Source organism: Narcine bancroftii, chromosome 2 (genome assembly GCF_036971445.1).
Source record: "Narcine bancroftii isolate sNarBan1 chromosome 2, sNarBan1.hap1, whole genome shotgun sequence".
NCBI classification, from domain to species: domain Eukaryota; kingdom Metazoa; phylum Chordata; class Chondrichthyes; order Torpediniformes; family Narcinidae; genus Narcine; species Narcine bancroftii.
The window spans coordinates 220,678,330-220,691,709 of NC_091470.1; the positions used below are offsets into that span (position 1 = coordinate 220,678,330).

Genomic DNA, 13,380 nt, shown 5'->3' on the forward strand with positions numbered 1-13,380 from the left:
TAAGAATTATTATAGAGCAGCACAATTAAGATATCTATCAGATTTTTATCAAACAAGGCAAAAACCAGATTGGACCAGGTTAGAGCTAGATAAAATAGTGAGAAGGTACCAGAACATATACTTTATAAGTGAGATGAAAAATTGGTACAATGTAAAAGTTCACCAGTACTGCACCATCTGCTCAACATTTTCAAGAAGATTCACGTAGAAAGGAAAAAAATAAATTAACAACTACCAAAATTATTATTGACGCAAAATCAATGAATCCCTTTCACAATAGATCACCTTTCCTTTAGAGAATGGGAGAGAAAAGGGATGAAAAGAATAGAAAATTGTTTTTCAGGAAAAAATTTATTATCTTTTGAACAAATGAAATACAAATAAGGTAAACAATGTTTGCATACCACCAACGGATAACCTACTTAAAGGACAAATTGGGAAGGAGGCTGAGGTTACCAGAAGGAAGCAGCTTTGAATATGTGATTACGGACACAATGATAATTAATGTACGTCAAACTACAAAAGAAATAGAACGATGAAATAAGCTGCAAACCCAAACAAAAGTGGGAACAAGATCTAAACATCAAGATAAAAAATGAAAAATGGGTAAAGCTATGCTCCGGAACTATGAGAAATACAATAAACATGAGGTTACGCATGATACAATATAGTTGGTGACACAGGCTCTACACCACACCCCAAAAGTTAAATAAATGGGACCCAACAGTATCAGACAGATGTTTTCGCTGTAAGAAGGAAATGAGAACAACAGTACATGCAATTTGGGCATGTGAGAAAGTGGAAAATTTTGGGACGATCTAAATCAGGTATTAAATAAAATCACAAAAATCAACATATCAAAAAATCCAGAGTTCTTTCTTCTAAGTAATTTAAGAAATAAAGAATTAGGCCTCAAATTGGATGAAGCACAAAATGATTTATTATGATAGCCTTAGCTGTAGCAAAAAAATGTATAATGTCAACCTGGAAATCAGAAGAGAGCCTGAGAGTACAGCAATGGTACATAGAAATGAATAAATGTATCCCATTGGAAAAATTAACATGTAAATTAAAAAATAAAGTCACAGTATTCAAACAACTTTGGGAACTGTACATGGAACACAACAGAGAGGGCCTACCACGGACCTCCACCCCCTAAAATGATAGAATGAGAAGAAGACAAAATGAACTGACCCAGTGTGTAAAAATAGATGATACAATTTTCTTATTTATTTTCATTGTGTGATGACATTGTTTAATGGGTTTATTGTAATGTATATGTTGAACGTTTAGTGGGTAGCGAGGAGGGTGGGAAGGAGGGAGGGAAGGGAAGTGGGAAAAAGGGGAGAAAATGACTGTATATTCAAGAGGGAAATGTTTGCACGTATTTTGGTTAATATGGTTCATAGTGTGAAAAATTTAAAAAAATTAAAAATAACCATTGATTACAGTTTACAATTATCAATTCTATACAGGATCTTTTGTCGAGTTCAAGCTTTTTCTATCCCCTTCGCTCCCCATTCCCTTATCCTCTCAATGTTTAACACTTAAACATCCACAGTTACACACAACATTGAGAACGTTCACAACAAAGGTATGAAGGATATATAAAGGACTTTATGGGTTTGTCACATTTCTGCGGCCAGTGCTCAGGTTGTTTTCTTTTCCTTGACTTTTTCCTGGTTGGGATGAGACCCCCCCAACCCCCTGCCAAATGAGGGGAGTAGATGGGGAAGGTGGGGCGACGAGGCACAATGGTCCACAGTATAATTGTGCTCCTATGTAATTTAGATATGATTATCAAATTTTCAAGAAAGTGTTTTTTTCCTTAAGTTGTAATTTTCTCCAGGGGAACACAGCTTTACATCTCTGTGTTCCAGCAGAGTTGGACTTCCAGATAACTACTCTGCACTTCCTGGCCACTGCCAATGTGATCATTATGAATTGGATTTGAAATTTGGACAGGCTCATTGTAAGTCTTATGTCCATTATGTTTCCCACAGGAACAGCTCTGGGTCCTGTGGGAATTCTTTACCTATGATTTTTTTTTCCCAGGGTTTGACCGAGAGGAGTCTCACCTTGGTACATGTTCAGGTTGTGTGCACAAAGGGTCTTGTCTCAATGTCACATCTGAAGTATTGGTCTGATAATTGTAATTTAGATCCGTTCAATTTTTGCAGCGTCAGCTACAGCTGGTGGAGCAAATACTAAACGTGTTTCTTGTAAAAATGTTATATCTACACACTTTTTAAAAAAATGCACAAGTTTTCTCTTTCTTTTGATGGACCCATTAATCCTATTAATATTAAAATGTAAAAGTTTAATTGATTTAGTCATTACATTTTATTTTATCACTCTACATCCATCACTTTTTCCATGAGCCTCCACCACTCAACTGCATAATTCATCGTCCTCTGTGCTCCCCTCAGCCCATTTGACAATCCAAAAGCAAAAAAAAACAAAGAAAGAAAAAAATACACTACTGAATATAATATTGCATAACAGATTAAAAGAAAATAAAACCTATATGGCATTGCTATTGTCGGAAACACTTGTCACCCTCCATTGTGCGAGCCTTGACTGAGGTCACAAATGCCCACATGAATCAGTAGTGGTTACCACCCTCCTCCACCTCCCCCTTCCTCCACCTGAGATTTATAGTACATTTCTTTTATTTTAAAAAAATCTCATAACCATGATTCAACTTCTCTTCCATTGCACAGATTTAACATGAAAAATAAGCATCATATTTAATCCTCAAGTTCTTCATCCAGACTGTAAATTTGGCCAGCTTCCAACAAATTCCTCCACTTCAAGATGGTTTACTAAGAACTTGCTTTGTCCATTTGGTAGAAATATTTTCAAGGTCACAGGAAGTGGCAAAAAGGAACGATATCCTTTCTCCCATCAAGTCTTCTTCACCAGTTTAAATACTTTTGTTCATTTTAAAAGATATTCACTGATGCTCCCTTGATATTCAAGCAGTCCTTGTCTCAGATGAGCTTTCTGAACAGCTATTCTCAAAACCTTTTCCCTATCCTGATAACACAGAAATTTTATCAACACTGAACGTGGATTTTGATTGGGAGTTGGTTTTCATCATTAGGGTTCTGTGAGCTCCTTCAATCTCAATTCCCCTCACAAAATGTTCTTGTCCCAATTGTTGAAAAAATTGTGGCAGACCTTGTTATTTCACCCCCTCTTTCAAACCCATGATTTTAATATTATTTCTTCTGCTATAGGTATTCATTTTTTGATAAAGTTTTTGATTTATCATGGTCAAAGCAGTCTCATTATTTTCCATGTGAGACATTCTGCCTTTAACGTGCTCTGCATCTTCTTTTATTTTATTAACTTCATGCTTAGTTTTATCTATTTATTTCTGCATTTTATTCATCGCTTCAATTAACGTTTATCTCTGTTTTCACTTCAGCCTTCATATTTCTAAGTTCCTTAAATAAGTCCACGTTAACTCATTTCCCTGGGGATAGTCATTGATTCTGTTTCTTCTTGGTCGTCATCTTTCTAAAGATGAACTTTCTGACTCAGATACCCGCTTGAATTCTGGTTTCTTCTTCTTCAGCGCCATCATCCTGTTCGACCGGGTGCGGCGCACATCGTTGCAGCAGCGAAGGCTACCTACTTGTCTCGGGGACAACTGAAGCGCTAGTCCCCGGCTTTGCAGTCAGTACAGGCCTCATCGCCTGTTTTTTCCTGTCTTCCTTGCATTGTACAGGTAAGTCACCAATCGTTTTCTCATTTATCCCCATGGCAGCGAGAAAATAGAGATATTCAAAAGTTGTTTAGAGGAGTTTTTATACAAGTTTAATTACTGTTTAGACACTAACAGATTTTCAGGAGGGTCAGGATTTCATGTCCTTACTCCACGTCATCACGTTATATCTCCACCCCAACCCCATCATGGTGTACTTACTTCGATCCTTTACCCCGCAACCATCCCTCGCTGCCCTACCTGTCATCGCCTTCCCTACCTGTCATCGCTGCCTTCTCTCTCTGTGACATGTTCCCCATCCTCTCATTCCGCTGACCCCTTGTCTCAGGGGGAGGGAAGGACACACTGTAATGCAAAGTGATCTGCTCCGTATGGCATCATGAGAATAATCCTGTCACTATGATGAACTCTGCACCTGTCTCGTAACAGTTATCACCTGAAATTATTTTCTGCATCAGTTTTTACTCTCTTCCTGACCTGTGTTTTCAGTATCAACTTGATTATGATCCTTCAACTGGCTTTGGTAAGGATACCAATACAAGTCATTGAAGACCTCAACAATGAAGATGGTGTTTACATCCGGTACTGCACGGATGGCAGTCTCTTCAATCTGAGGCGCCTGCAAGCTCACACCAAGACACAAGAGCAACTTGTCCATAAACTAATCTTTGCAGACGATGCCGCTTTAGTTGCCCATTCAGAGCCAGCTCTCCAGTGCATGACGTCCTGTTTTGCGGAAACTGCCAAAATGTTTGGCCTGGAAGTCAACCTGAAGAAAACTGAGGTCCTCCATCAGCTAGCTCCCCAGCATGACCACCAGCTCCCCCACATCTCCATCAGGCGCACAGAATTCAAAACGGTCAACCAGTTTACCTACCTCGGCTGCACCATTTCATCTGATGCAAGGATCGATAAAGAGATAGACAACAGACTCGCCAAGGCAAATAGCGCCTTTGGAAGACTACACAAAGTGTCTGGAAAAATAACCACCTGAAGAAACACACAAAAATCAACGTGTACAGAGCCGTTGTCATACCCAGGCTCCTGTTCAGCTCCGAATCATGGGTCCTCTACTGGCATTACCTATGGCTCCTAGAACGCTTCCATCAGCGCTGTCTCCGCTCCATCCTCAACATTCATTGGAGTGACTTCATCACCAACATCGAAGTACTCGAGCTGGCAGAGTCCACAAGCATCAAATCCATGCTGCTGAAGACCCAACTGCGCTGGGTGGGTCATGTCTCCAGAATGGAGGACCATCGCCTTCCCAAGATTGTGTTCTATGGTGAGCTCTCCACTGGTGACCGAGACAGAGGTGCACCAAAGAAGAGGTACAAGGACTGCTTAAAGAAATCTCTTGGTGCCTGCCACATTGACCACCGCCAGTGGGCTGATATCGCCTCCAACCGTGCATCTTGGTGCCTCACAGTTCAGCAGGCAGCAACCTCCTTTGAAGAAGACCGCAGAGTCCACCTCACTGACAAAAGACAAAGGAGGAAAAACCCAACACCCAACCCCAACCTACCATTTTCCCTTGCAATCGCTGCAACCTTGCCTGCCTGTCCTGCATCGAACTTGTCAGTCACCAACGAGCCTGCAGCAGACGTGGACATACCCCTCCATAAATCTTCGTCTGCAAAGCCAAGCCAAAGAAGAAGAAGCAGAATTCATAGCCGACACCTCTTGCCAAGTTATTGGACTCTGAATGTCATTATATGAATAAACATGCTTTATTTGGTGAAGTACACTCTAAATCTTTGCCACTACCCCTGTGTATTTAATTTAATTTAAACAGGGAGAATGTCCCAACTCCTTATAAACTGTGTGGGATTTGAGCCCCGCTCCCAATCACTGGTGCTGGCCAACTGTACCGCCTGACATATCCTTGTAACTTTCACACGTTATGTTGTAATTTATTAGAACTCTTCATTTTTAAATATTTTCAATAGGCTTGATATTTTACTGATTTGCTGAGATACAAAATGCGTAATGCTGAAGTGAAAACAAACCAGTTTGCATCGGTCCTCAGTGCAAAACACATAGACATACAACCAGACATAACCCAAATATAGACCAACAATACATATGCAGGACACGTATTCGTCTACACAAGTAAATAAATAGATATTGCTTAATGAATATGAGAGTCTTGGATGGTTAGTGTGAGCAGTTCCTTTGATCGTTCGGGATTCTCACTGTCTGTGGAAAGAGCCTGTTCCTGTGATACTCCTAGCTCTGATACTCTTGTATCTCTTTCCCAATGGGAGCAGCTGAAAGATGCTGTGCGACAAGTGGAAGGGGTCCTCAATTATTTTGTGTGCCTTCTTCAGAGAACGATCACGGTAGATCACAGTAGATGCTGGAGAGGGAGACTCCATTGATTCTCTCTGCTACAATCTGTGGATTGACTTCCGATCAATTTCTCTGAAGCAACCATAACAAACTGTAATGCAGCCAGCCAGGATGCTCTCGGTAGAGCTCCTATAAAAGGTGGAAATAATGGTGGCCCGTAGCTTTGCCCACTTCAGTCTTTTCAGGAAGTGTATTCACTGTTCCACCTTCCTGACAAGTGAGGAGGTGTTGAATGTCCACGATTAGTCACTAGTTAAGTGAGCTCCTAGGAACTTGATGTTCTCCAGTCTACCACAGAGTTCTAGATCTCTTGCAGAGGGTGGTCATTCCTAGTCCTCCTGAAGTCTGCAATTATCTCCTTCATCTTGTCCACATTGAGATTCAGGTTGCTACCCTCGCACCATTTCTCATGATTTTCCAACTGCTCTCTGTAGTGTAACTCACTGTTGATGCTGATGAAGTCAACGACTGTTGTGTCGTCTGCAAACTAGATAACACTGTTGGAGCTGGATCAGGCAATAGAGTCGCGGGTCAGTAGCATGAACAGGAGCAGCTGAGCACACAGTCCTGAGGTATGCAAGTGCTCAGCTTTTCAGTGCTTGATGAGCTGCTACCAACCTGAACAGACTGTGGACTTTCTCTCAGGAAGTCCAGAATCTAGTGACAAAGAGGGATGTTGAGTCCCAGTGAGGACAGCTTCTCCACTAGCCTCTAAGGAATGATCATAGCAAATGCTGAGCTGAATTCAATTGGCAGCAGTCTGGTGTATGAGGCATCGTTCTTCAGGTAGGTCATGACGGAGTGAAGGGACATGGGTGTAGGATCATCTGTGGAACAATTTCTTTATTGGCAAATTGAAATAGGCACAGTATCTCTGGGAGCTGTGCTTTGACACATTCCATCACCAGACACTAGAAGCATTACACAATGGTGGAGGTCAGTGCAACAGAATAGTAGTTATTAAGACTTGTTATTGTCACCCTCTTGTGTTACTTATACACACACACACACAGACACACACACAGACACACACACACACACACACACACACACACACACACACACACACACACACTCACTCTACAATGCCTATCATAATGTATGGGACAAAGACTCTTTATTCCTTTATTTTCTCCTGTGCTCCACAGTTTGAAATTTGTAATCAAACAATTCACAAGTTATTAAAGTGCACATTCCAGATTTTATTCAAGATTATTTGTATATATTTTGGTTTGACCATGCAGAAATTACACCACTTTATATGCATAATCCCCTCATTTCAGGGCACTATGATGTTTTGGACATTTGGCTTCAGAGTGTTTGTGTGTACTCAGGTATGTTTAATTGCTTCATTGATGCAAGTATAAGAGAACTAGGATTGCTCTTGATTACCGTTGTAGTCTGTGTTGTCATTTTTCAACATGAGGACCAGAGTTGTGCCAAAGTCAAAGTCAAAGAGGCCATTATGAGGCTGATAAACAAGAATAAAACAAGTCAACATCACCCAAGCATTAGGATCACCAGAATCAACTGTTCGGAACATCATTAAGAAGAAAGAGTGAACTGGTGAGCTCAGTAACTGTAAAGGGACGGATATTCCAAGGAAGATCTCCACTGCTGATGACAGAAGAATTCTCATCATAATGAAGAAAAAAAATGCCCAAACGCCTGTCCGACAGATCAGAAACACTCTTCAGGAGGCAGGTGTAGACGTGTCAATGACGACTGTCTGCAGAAGACTTCATGAACAGAAATACAGATGCCACACTGCAAGATGCAAACCACTAGTTAGCCACGGAAAGGATGGCCAGATGACAGTTTGTCAAGAAGTATTTAATAAGAGTCTGCAGAATTCTGGATAAAGATCTTGTGAACAGATGAGACCAACATTAACCTGCATTAGACTGGTGGCAAAGCAGGATGTTGAGGTGTAAAGGAAATACCCAAGATCCAAAGCATGCCACCTTTGCCATGGTTTGCATCCTACAGTGTAACCTCTGTATTTCTGGCTTATAAGTATTTGATTAAATAAATAAATACATATATTTAAAAAACAAATAAGGAAGTAGACAGGTAAATAAATAAATAGATTGACTTTGCTAAATAAACAGTAGTCTTGCAGGGTTGGTATGAGCAGTTCATTCAGTCGTTCAACAGTCTCAATGCCCCTGGGGGAAAAAAAAAACTGTTTCTTAGCCTGGTGTTTCTGGCTCTGAGACCCCTGGATCGCTTGCCCACTGAAAGATGCTGTGTGAAAGGTGATAGTAGTCCTCAGTGATTTTGGAAGCCCTGTTCAAACAGGGTTCCCAGTAGATCACGTCGATGGAGGTGGGGGTTGGGAAGGAAGATCCCACTGATCCTCTCCACCACACTTATATCGCTACATACATATTTATTGCAGTATATCACACTATTTGAAGTACTTGTATTTATGTTATCATCGTTTGTAATTTTACTCAATGTTATATATTAAAAGGAATTCTGAGTTGAGCTTCTTTGAGAATTTCAGCTCGTTTTATCAGCTCGGATGGTTTTAAGGAAGCTACTTGTAATTTTCAGATCAAATCCTTCTGATGACATATTCGATAATAAGAGAGCAATGGGTGAAAATTCCACTTCACCAGAGGAAGTCAGGAGGAGACCACCACTGGCTCGTTTGAGGCCCCTTCTACAGGTTACCTTCTTGCTCTGGACCAAACAGCTAGCTGGGCTCCCTGTGGAGCGGCTCGACTTCATGATGCAAGATTAACGTTTCCACAAATTCAACTGTGAAGGACAGGTAAGAAAAGTGAAGTTATGGAGATTGAAAGTGAGTTGTGTTTAGAGCTGGGTTGTCATGTTAACGATACTACCGCTTTCTCAAGGAAAGCTGGGGACAATAACTACTGACCTTGCCAGCAAGCCCCAGATAGCAAAGATAGAGCAAAATACATAAATAAAATTGTCTAGAAGCAAGAAATCAAAAGCAAAGGCAGAGAAGGTGCTCGAACCTCTCACTGAAACAGTTTATTTGGTCTTTGTTTTATTCCCATTTGGGTGCATGCTCTGTCTCTTTCATTCCCACAGCGTTAGCAATGCTACCAAGTGGTATTTTCGTGTGTGACATGGAGAATTGCAGTGATGGATCATCCTCTGGTATATTGCAGGAATATTTCCTAACAGGGAGGCTCTGTAGACACAAGTTTTGTTAAATAAATAGACCTGGTATTTTTTTTCCAGTAAGGAACCAGGCACCATCCTGTAAACAGTTTAGAACACAGGGTACTTCTGCAACCATACTAAAACATGTATAGTAGTTCATTGTCGAGTATTTTGGTAAATCCTGGTGTGGTGGTGGGGGGGGGGGGGTATAAATGCATGAAATGTCCTTATTTTCCCTCTTTCTTCTTTCTTTCCTTACCTCTTCCTTCTTCCATCCTTTCCTCCCTCCCTTCCTTGCAAAGATAGGGTACTAACAAATTCACATCATTCCAATTTTAAAATCATTCATTGGAATAAAAAAAGGTAAATACCAATTCTGTCTTAAATTCCTCCCTCTTTCCTCCACTAACAAGCACCAGCGATTTTCATGGGGCTGATTATCCCAGTTTCACTGAAGTCACACTGACCACAAGTGAAGTCACTGAAGTCGCATTGACCACAATTTCCTCCTACGTACCTTGTGAAGGAGGTAAAGGGAAGTTATTTCTGGAATGCCAAATAGATCTCTCTCCCAGTAAATATGTCCTCCCCTGAGAGAAGATTACTCTCACTCCCAATTACACAGTCAAGGCTTCCTTTATACAAAGTGATAGGGAGCTGATCATGAATGGAGCAATGGTGTATGTACTGGTACTCTGGTTATTATCAGACTTCAGTAGGGTTCAGATACTGTGCTATTCAGCAGAGCCAGGTTCTCATAAGGAGATGAATAAGCTGGGACTTCTTTCAGTGGGTCTGCTCTGCGATGATGCTTTAATCAGGGATCTGAAAATACAACATTTTCCCTTAAGAACTGGCTTTCTCTGAAGTTTAGAGAAGCAGGCAATTCTTCGCCACGTCATTCCTGCTGCATTTATTTCACGAGCCCCAATGAAGAAACCTAACCCATTAAAAAGTGTGTTTATGTAGGGTTGGTTGTGTGTGGCAGATACTGGGTCATTAGCTCTCCCATTTGTTTCTAGTGGTGAAGAGCTTAAAATATTTCAGCAGTGTTGTAGATGACTGACTGCGCTCAGGTGATGTGATCTTCAGACTTTCTTTTTGACATGGAAGATGACCTGTTAATTCCCCATGTGTCATCCCTTATAGGTAACGCCAGCACTGTCGCTGGTGTGGACCCAGCGAGAGAGGGGAGCCGAGACACAGAACTCCTCTGTGCCCAGTTCAACTGCTGATGGTTCCATATAGCTTTAAACAACCTGTTAAATGAGTCGATGATGTTTAATTTTAAAAACCTGTAACTACAGTGTCTAAACCTAAAATGGCATTGCCTGTTTTTGGCAGTGGTGAGGAGTTGCAGACTGTGGAGGAGCTGCAGATTGGCACAGGGCACCAGTAACAGGGAGAACACCCCCACTGCAAAGGAGAAGCAGAGGAGATGACCCTGAGGATGGTGGCAGAGCAGAGGGAGGCTCTGCGGGTGAAGGACAGACACATGCAGTGAGCTTGTGGGCTGCTGGAGATTGGCTCATGAAAACCAGGTATTCGAGAAGATGCTGAGGGCAAGAAAGGTTCCTAAAGGGCCCTGGGTGGTGAGGTCATGTCAGAGGTTTGGAACTGGGCGCCATTTACTGATGGTTTCATCTGAACAGCGGCAGAGGCTGTGGAAGGGCAGTGAATCCATAGGTACTTGGTGATGTTGGCGTCTCTCTTTTGCTTATCTTTCTCTACCTATAATGGATGCCAGGTAATGCTAACAGTGAATCTTAATCTGCCTTACAGTAGACTAAAGGTAAGTTTGTGTATTATTACATGACAATAAATAGTATCTGATCTGATCTGATCTGACTTTTCCATTTCTGATGAAGGGGACTTGCTTCTGCTTCTCTCTACACAGAATTCCCCTGATCTGCCATGTTTTGCACCATTTTCTGCCACTGTTTTGGATTTCCCACATCCGCAATACTTTTTTGCCCCTCGTTCTACCAAGGCCGACTTTGAGTCTTATGCCATTGTTCCATTGACCACTCTGTGGAGGACTCCACGCTGACCGCTGGCAATTGAAGATTATGGGGAATTGGTGCAGAAGAGGAGTTCAGGCAGATTAGATCACTCATGATGAGATTGAAGATTGGGGCAGGATTTGGGGGCATGGGTGATCTATTTCTGTTGTTATTTCCTTCTGTTCTTGCATCACTGATACCTTGCCGGCAAGGCTGTAACAGTTTGCAACCCAGCAAGTGTGTTACAATATTTTTAAAAAGTAGCTCCTTAGGAACCATTGAACCTTAATTTCTTGCAAAAAATATGATTAAAGATACCATATTGTAAAGATTAAAACTTTGTGTTTTTGATTTATATTTAATTTTATGACTATCCCTTTAAGTAAGATTATTGTTTGTAGTGTTACTATAGTTATTATGACCTCATATGTCATAATATCCAGGCGTACGGGAAGCTTGCTCTCATTCTTCGAAGAGTTATGACAGAGATGTAAGCTCTCGTGATATTTTTCTTTGAATTCATCTTATTTCATCTTATTTTATTTCTTTTATATTTGTTTAAAGAAGAATATCATTAGACAGTATGTTTTAGTTACTCAAGTTATGAAAATCTCAATGCGAAGTTATGCAAAATGTTTACATCAACCACTTAAAGCTACTTACAGCTGCAAATGCAAAGTTTGATTTATTGGAAGTAAGATAGTAATTTGGAATATCGTTGTTTACATTTCTGTGACGATGACATGATTTGATAAAGGGAAATATAAAAACTTGTAAAGTGTCATCTACAATATATCGCATCTAACCACACGATATCTCGTAGACACCATAGAGCTTCAACTGGAACACAAGGTATTTAATCTACATGGCATGAATATGACAGGGAGACAACCTGATCTCAGTGAAGGTAAAAGAACTGAGGATGTTGCAAAACAGGGAAGAATCTGCAAAGATCGACACAGAACTACCAATAGATTTGGAAAAAAAGGTATTGACTTGCGACATCTATTCTAGTTCTCCCTCTCTCAACCTAACAAGCATTTTAAAATTTACCTTGATAGGACTAAATAAATTGTTCTCCTCCAACACGAGGTTAAAGGAGGAAAGAGGCTCAATATTCCCATGTCTGATACATCTTATAACATCACCCTCAGCTGATGTTTGCCCATGATAAATCAATGTTAAAAGGCGTGGACAGAGTAGACACAGAAATGTTGTTTCCATGATGGGAGAGTCTGGGGCAAGTGGACATAACTTCAGGATTGAAAGGCATCTGTTTAGAATAGAGATGTGAAAGAATTTCTTTAGCCAGAGGGCGGAAATTGTTGCCACAGGTGGTTGTGGAAGCCAGGTCATTGTGTGTATTTAAGGCAAAGATTGATAGGTTCTTGATTAGACAGGAGATCAAAGGTTATGAGGAGAAGGCTGGGCAGTAGGGCTGAGTGGGGAAATTGATCAGCTCATGATGAAATGGCAAGGCAGACTCGATGGGCTAAATGGCTTATTTCTGCCTTTATGTCTCATGGTCTAATCAGCTGACTTTAACACAAAATACTTGCTTTCAATAGTAGCATCTTCTGCAAAGAAAGGCAGTCAGTACTTGGAAATAACACAGGAAAGAGGCAACAACCTTAGGAAGAGGAGGAGAGAAAATTAGCCAGAATTGGATATGACAAAAATATTAATGTCTAAAACAAAAAGAGAAAGATTGAAACAATGAAATGAAGGTCTTTTACTTTGAGCAAAAAAATCTCTTCATTGCAATTGGTTTTGAAGCTAAATATTCTCCTTTCATCTTGGGTGTTTTCACTGAATGTTATTGGAGGAGAGAAAGGATGATGCTTATGTACATTTCCTGTGTTCTGTCAGTAGCTTGGATTTATGACAAGTGAACTCCATCTCTTGAGTCAACCTTTAACATGCTTCCACAAGGAGCCAATTTGTGCAGTTGCCAAGCAACCAACTTTTCTTCATCTGTGTCCGAAACCGAGTTAACACCATCATCGTGTTTGCAGTGGATGATTAGGGGCAGAATGTTCGTCAGCACAGAAGTACTCAGAATAAGATCTCCAAAGGAAAAGAAAATCTATGCTGTTTCTTCAGACGACATTTTGTAATTGATTAGCTGAGCAAAAAAAGCACAAAGAGTTA

At 40.7% G+C, this 13,380-nt stretch overlaps 1 long non-coding RNA gene across 1 annotated transcript; it reads left to right on the forward strand.

Moving 5' to 3' along the window:
* The first annotated feature begins 3,594 nt into the window (after window positions 1-3,594).
* Window positions 3,595-12,211, forward strand: LOC138752611 (uncharacterized). The gene is made up of 3 exons (XR_011350763.1): window positions 3,595-3,736; window positions 8,645-8,864; window positions 12,053-12,211. It is a non-coding gene; the product is annotated as an uncharacterized lncRNA (long non-coding RNA).
* The last annotated feature ends 1,169 nt before the right edge of the window (window positions 12,212-13,380 follow it).